The sequence below is a fragment of the Moschus berezovskii genome, chromosome 13, assembly GCF_049115385.1.
Source record: "Moschus berezovskii isolate FMDL1 chromosome 13, NW_MosBer_1.0, whole genome shotgun sequence".
Classification (NCBI taxonomy): Eukaryota; Metazoa; Chordata; class Mammalia; order Artiodactyla; family Moschidae; genus Moschus; species Moschus berezovskii.
In genome coordinates, this window is record NC_142472.1 from 56,579,465 (window position 1) to 56,587,035 (window position 7,571).

The window sequence follows — 7,571 nt, forward strand, 5'->3', positions numbered from 1 at the left end:
GCTGGCTTCTCCAACTTGCTCTCTACATTGTGGCCAGTGTGATTGTCCGAACTGCAAATCCAGCCGTGAGACAACTTTTTAACATCCCCAGTGGCTTCTCTTTGCCTTCAGGGTCATTTCAAACCTTGTTGAGGGCACATACATGGCCCTTTGCCATGTGGCTCCCCAGGCCCCTCCCTCACCATCTCTCCTTGGCGGATATGGTGTTGAGCATCTCTTCATGCACTTATTGACTATTTGTCTTCCTCTGTGAAATATCTGTTCAAGTCATTTACTCATTTTAAAAATGAGTTGTTTATATTCTTATCACTGACTGAAATAAGTTCCTTATATATTCTGAATAATCTGACTATATAGTCTGATCCTTCATCAGATTTATATATTATACACATTTTCTCCCTGTCTCTGTGTGGCTTGCCTTTTTATTTTCTTAATGGTCTTTTAAAGTGCAGAAGTTTTCAATCTTGATGACATCTAATTTAGTGATTATTTTCCCCCTTATCTAGTTCACCATTTTTCTGTTTTGTCTAAAAATTCTTTGCCTTCCTCAGTCACAAAGACTTTCTCCTATGTTTTCTTCTAGAAGTTTTATAATTTTAGCATTTATGTTTAGGTTAAAGACTTATTTCTAGTTATATTTTGAGTGATTTGGGGATGGGGTTGTAGCCACACGTTCTGGGAAACAAACTCACTCAGAAGGACAATGCAGATAGTGGAGTGCAGTTTATTATACCAGCGGGCCCAAAGCAGAGTCTCCTCTTAGCCAAGGGCCCTGACCAGCATTTGTGAAAATCTTTTATACCCCATGCCTACGTGTCCGAACCCACCACCCCAAATTCCTTGAGATTTACATAAACAAAGGAAGGGTAAATATAATCACAATAATCCCATCATTCATGTGCTAGGTATTCAAATAGTTAATAATCAATAAGCCTGGTTACACTACCGATAGATACAGAAAGAATTGATGATCTGTCCAGAGTCAGGGGTGATTAGAGTATGTTTTCTCTTAGGCGATGAGTGACCTGGATGTGATCTTCAAGACTCCCCTGTCCAGAGGGGGTCTTAGCCTTCTACTGTAGTTTCCATGGGCACTAAGTACAGAGTTCAGAGTCCTTTGGAGAGGTGGCCAAGCATGATCAGCATGAACAGGCCTAAGATGGAGTCCAGGCCCTATGAATTCTTTCTTCAGGGTCAGGGTTTATTTTCCCCACGTATGAATATCCAGTTGCTCTAGTATCCTTTGTTGAAAACACTTTTCTTTCCTCATTGAATTACTTTGTAAAAAATCAGCTGAGCATATGTGAGCATCACAAGTCTCAGTGCTGTTAGAACTGAATATTTCCAAGTCGGTCATACTGTTTTCTTGTTTTTTTTTTATTGGAGGCTAATTACTTTACAATATTATATTGGTTGGTTTTGCCATACACTGACATGAATCAGCCCCGGGTGTACATGTGCTCCCCTTCTTGAACCCCCCTCCCACCTCCCTCCTCCCCTTATCCTCCCTCTGGGTCATCCCCATGCACCAGCCCCGAGCATCCTGTATCATGCGTCGAACCTGGACTGGTGATTTGTTTCACATATGATAATATACATGTTTCAATGCCATTCTCCCAAATCATCCCACCCTCACCCTCTCCCACAGAGTCCAAAAGACTGTTCTATACACTGTGTCTCTTTTGCTGTCTTGTATACAGGGTTATCATTACCATCTTTCTAAATTCCATATATATGTGTTAGTATACTGTATTGGCGTTTTTCTTTCTGGCTGACTTCACTCTGTATAATAGGCTCCAGTTTCATCCACCTCATTAGAACTGATTCAAATGTATTCTTTTTAATGGCTGAGTAATACTCCATTGTGTATATGTACCACACCTTTCTTATCCATTCGTCTGCAGATGGACATCTAGATTGCTTCCATGTCCTGGCTATTATAAACAGTGCTGCAATGAACATTGGAGTACATGTGTTTCTTTCAATTCTGGTTTCCTCGGTGTGTATGCCCAGGAGTGCGATTGCAGGATCATATGGCAGTTCTATTTCCAGTTTTTTAAGGAATTTTCACGCTGTTCTCCATAGTGGCTGTACTAGTTTGCATTCCTACCAACAGTGTAAGAGGGTTCCTTTTTCTCCACACCCTCTCCAGCATTTATTGCATGTAGACTTTTGGATAGCAGCCATTCTGACTGGTGTGAAATGGTATCTCATTGTGGTTTTGATTTGCATTTTTCTGATTATGAGGGATGTTGAGCATTTTTTCATGTGTTTGTTAGCCATCTTTGTGTCTTCTTTGGAGAAATGTCTGTTTAGTTTTTTGGCCCATTTTTTGATTGGGTTGTTTATTTTTCTGGAATTGAGTTGCAGAAGCTGCTTGTATAGTTTGGAGATTAATTCTTTGTCAGTTGCTTCATTTGCTATTATTTTCTCCCATTCTGAAGGCTGTCTTTTTACCTTGCTTATAGTTTCCTTTGCTGTGCTAAAGCTTTTAATTTTAATTAGGTCCCATTTGTTTATTTTTGCTTTTATTTCCAATATTCTGGGAGGTGGGTCATGAAATCCCTTGCATTCCTATACACTAATAATGAGAAAACAGAAAGAGAAATTAAGGAAACCATTCCATTCACTGTTTCAACGAAAATAATTAAATACTTAGGAATATATTTACCTAAGGAAACAAAAGACTTGTACACAGAAAACTATAAAACACTGGTGAAAGTAATCAAAGAGGACACTAATAGATGGAGAAATATACTGTGTTTGTGGATTGGAAGAATAAATATTGTGAAAATGAGTATACTACCCAAAGTAATTTATACATTCAATGCAATCCCTATCAAGCTACCAATGATATTTTTCACAGAGCTAGAACAAATAATCTCACAATTTGTATGGAAATACAAAACACCTCGAATAGCCAAAGCAATCTTGAGGAAGAAGAATGGAACTGGGGAAATTAACCTGACGGACTTCAGGCTCTACTACAAAGCTACAGTCATCAAGACAGTATGGTACTGGCATAAAGACAGAAATACAGATCAGCGGAACAAAATAGAAAGCCAGAGATAAATCCACGCACCTTTGGACACCTTATCTTTGACAAGGGAGGCAAGAATATAAGATGGAGAAAAGACAGTCCCTTTAACAAGTGGTGCTGGGAAAACTGGTCAGCCACTTGTAAAAGAATGAAACTAGAACACTTCCTAACACCATGCACAAAAATAAACTCAAAATGGATTAAAGATCTAAATGTAAGACCAGAAACTATAAAACTCCTAGAGGAGAACACAGGCATACTGTTTCTGACCTCCTTTCCCTGGAGAGTTCATAAGGCAGATAAAGCTGATACTTGGGTGACAGAACCTGTGTCTAACGTCTGTTTTTGTGCACAGAACACAGCATGATATCTTCTGCTCTCATGGGCTGTTGTTGTTGTTCAACATGTCTGAACATGTTGTTGTTCAGTCATGTCTGACTCTTTGTGACCCCATGGACTGCAGCATGCCAGGCTTCCCTGTCTTTCACCATCTCCTGGAGCTTGCTCAAACTCATGTCCATTGAGTCAATGAAGCCATCCATCCATCTCATCCTCTGTCGCCCCCTTCTCCTCCTGCCCTCAATCTTTCCCAGCATCAGGGTTTTTTCCAGTAAGTTACCTTTTTGCATTAGGTGGCCGAACTGTCAGAGCCTCAGCTTCAGTATCAGTCCTTCCAATGAATATTTAGGGCTGATTTCCTTTAGGATTGACTGGTTTGATCTCCTTGCTCTCCAAGGGATTGTCAAGAGTCTTCTCCAGCACCACAGCTCGAAAGCATCAATTCTTTGGTGCTCAGCCTTCTTTATGGTCCAATTTTCACATCTGTACATAACTACTGGGAAAACCATAGCTTTGACTAAACAGACCTTTGTCGGAAAAGTGATTATCTCTGCTTTTTAATATGCTGTCTAGGTTTGTCATAGCTTTTCTTCCAAGGAGCAAGTGCCTTTAATTTCATGGCTTCAGTCATGAGTTACTTGCTTAATTTTAGTTTTTAACTTCTGTTTCTACTTGTTTCCTTGCACTGATATTATCATCCTGTAACTTGAGCTTCTAGAGAACTGAGGTCATATCTGCCCATGTGATTTTTATTTGAGCCATCTTGCTGGTTGTCCTGAGCACGCGTGGACTTTCATCAGGAGCACTGGGGTTGCAGCATACGCACTACCCCTCAGTTTCCTCACCCTTCAATGGCATGAGGGTTCATCTCTATCCAGCTCAGTTCAGTGCGGAACCACAGGCTGTTCATGTAAAGAAAGGCCATCAGGTTGTAGCCGGGGAAGAAGACATGCCACTTTGACCAGGCTGGCTGGTTCTCTAGGCAACTATCGCCATATGACATCTGTAACAGGCTGTGGCCGGGTCTTTGCTCCTATCACTTATTGTTCAGATCAGTATTGGTCTGAATATCCTTTAGATTAGCTGAAATTAAAAGAAAGTGCTTGACATAGAGAATAGGCTTATGGTTGCTTGGGGGAAGGATGGGGCAAAAAGATAGCTAGGGAGTTTGGGATGAACACGAACACATTACTATATTTTAAATGGATGACCAAGAAGGACCTACTATAGAGCACTGGGAACTCTGCTTAGTGTTATGTGGCAGCCTGGATTGGGGGTTCAGGGAGAATGGACACATGGATACATAGGGCTGAGTCCCTTTGCTGTTCATCTGAAACTATCACTTGTTTTGTAATCAACCCAATACAAAAGTGTTTCTTTCTTTCTTTTTTTAAAGAAGCGCTCTGTAACCACTTCCAGTGTGTGCCTACAGACAGACCCGACCTATATCTCCATGCTGGTCTAGGGCTGACCTGTACCCCGGGAGCATTCTGCACTCTCTCCCTCACACCCAACATCTATATGCAGGGAAATCCTCCTCCTAACGGACGCTGAGGGCAACCTTGGCCGGAGAGCAAAAGGAAGAGACGTCATGAACAGGCAACACGCCACTCGAGGTGAGATGAAGGATGCGAGAGTGCTCTTGTCTGTCGTGGACCCCTGTTGCCATGGTGACGGAGGCGCTGACGCTAAGTGGATGAGCAGCAGCTCCCGTGGATTTTAATAGCAGCTGGTCACTGCCAGCACCTTCGCTGAATTGCTGCCCCCCTGAGTCACTGCTTGGCCCTGGCTGTCCTGATCTCTGTTGACAAATGGTTGTCCTTCACAGTCAAACTACTAACAGTGCTCTAATTAATGAACGTGCTAATTATTCTTCCCTACTCCCAGCACATTTGTCTAACTAAGCTGTCACACGAGGATAAGTGCAGCGTCTGCATGAGCGCTGAGGGCACTGAGAACAGGGGTCTGGGGAGCAGTGGGCTGCTTCTTGTTAAATTACCTTTACTGAACGGTCAGGTGTCCAGGGAATACACCATTTCCTGCAAAATGTATACATTTTCTTTTCTTTTCTTTTAAAAAACCATCTCTTTAGGGATTGAGCAGCTGTTGGTCACTTCACTAACCCCTGAAGGGGTTGCCAAATAGGTAGGGAGGCAGAAGGGCCAGGAGCCCTGAGCTCTGAAGACTATTCCAGAAGCAGCATTCAGGGTGGTTAGAGCCTCAGACATTGGAGCTAGACAGGCCTGGATTTGAATCCCAGGTCTGCTCCTTGCTTCCTGTGGTTTAACCCCTCTGCACCTCTGTCTCATCTTTTGGGCAATGGGAGGGATAGTTTGTCCCCAGAGGGGTGTTTTGAGGAGAAAATGCACAAACTAGGTCCCCAGGACATGGCTACACAGTGCCTTGGGTCCTGGACTGGGTCTGGTCTGGTTTTGGCTGGGCCAGGGCGGCTTGCAGGCCAGGAGACTGTCCTGTTAGGAATCCGAAATCTGGCCCAAGCCCCCTCCCCCCCATGCTCCGGCACCCCTCCCTTTTTGTTCTGTCTCAGCAGCTCTCTGTTGAGATGAATGGCATTTCCAGAGGCTTCACCTCTGATAAGTAAGTGCTCCTCTGCAGCTGCAACCAGAATCCTAATGTGCAGCTGTAATTTAATGGCCATCTCGGCTGACTATTAAAACACTCTCTTTCAGGGTGAAGTGGACTCAGCCCAGTGGCACGTGTGCCCCATCCAGGCAGGGTGACTCCAGGACCTCAGATGTGGGAGGTCCCATCACGGGTCCCTCATTGCAGGTGCCTTCTCAGCTTTCTAAAGTGGGGCTGGCTGGGCATCCCCCCCAACCCTGTTTGCGGGGCTCCTGAGGCTTGGGAAACCAGCAGCAGAGGCTGCTCCTTCCTGCATTCCTGGGGTCTGATGAGGTTTGTACAAGTGCCCTGGGCAGACCATGTAGGACTATGTTGATAGCGTGTCCATGTGCCTGCACGTCTTGGCACAAACTTACCCACCACAAACAGGAAGGAGATTAGAATAAATCTTAAATACAGAAACTTCTTTAAAGCTGGGCATTTTAATGTGGGATTATGAGTCCTGAACAGTCTCAACAGGACAGTAGACATACCCAGCACTCCTCTCCCCCCACCGACCCCTGTCTTTCTTTAGGTAACAGTTTTCCTCAACCATAGGAGACAGTGGAAACCCCCAGGTTCTCTCATTTTTCTGCCAGCTGGTTGTCCCAGCAACCCCATGGACTGTAGCTTTTCAGGCTCCTCTGTCCATGGGATTTCCCAGGCAAGAATACTGGGGTGGGTTCACTGAGAAAAGTCAGTCCTTTACAGATGACAGAGCTGTAAGATATAAAACTCCAGAGGTGGAGGTGGAGATATTTTCCACTGTGTGGAAAAAGCTGGTCTGCAGAGTGAAGAAGGCTGATAAGCTATAAGAAAGTGGAGAGAGAGAGAGACTGAGACAGCAAACTTCATCTGAGAGGCCCAGTCTCGTCTCTGCTCGTTTCAATCTTGGCTGTTCAGTTCCGTGGAGTCTTTGAGTCAATAAAGACTTCCTTTTTGGCTCAAACTAGCTAAAGCTGCGGAGAAGGCAATGGCACCCCACTCCAGTACTCTTGGAAAATCCCATGGATGGAGGAACCTGGTGGGCTGCAGTCCATGGGGTTGCTAAGAATCGGACATGACTGAGCGACTTCACTTTCATTTTTCACTTTCATACATTGGAGAAGGAAATGGCAACCCACTCCAAAGTTCTTGCCTGGAGAAACCCAGGAACGGGGGAGCCTGGTGGGCTGCCATCTATGGGGTCGCACAGAGTCGGTCATGATTGAAGCAACTTAGCAGCAGCAGCAGCACCAGCTAAAGCTGAGTTTCTATTGTTTGCAACTAGAGAACTTTTCAAGGGTCTGACCTTCACCTCTGATGCACTGTTACTAAAATAGGAGGAGTCTTAGAAGGGCCAACTGTATGGGGGCCAGACCTCTTGTTGGCTGGGAAACCAAGTGTTCCCTGAAATTTACACATCAGGTCCCATTGAGGTGAACACAAGCCTCTCGCTAGTGCTGAGCCCCTAGACAATCATGTAATGACTCCACATGGTGCAAAGTGTTCCAGGCGCTTGGTTCTTGGGAGCTTTGTGAACTGGCTCAGGGCTGCCCTTGTAATTGGCTTCTGTGCATCCAAGCTCCAC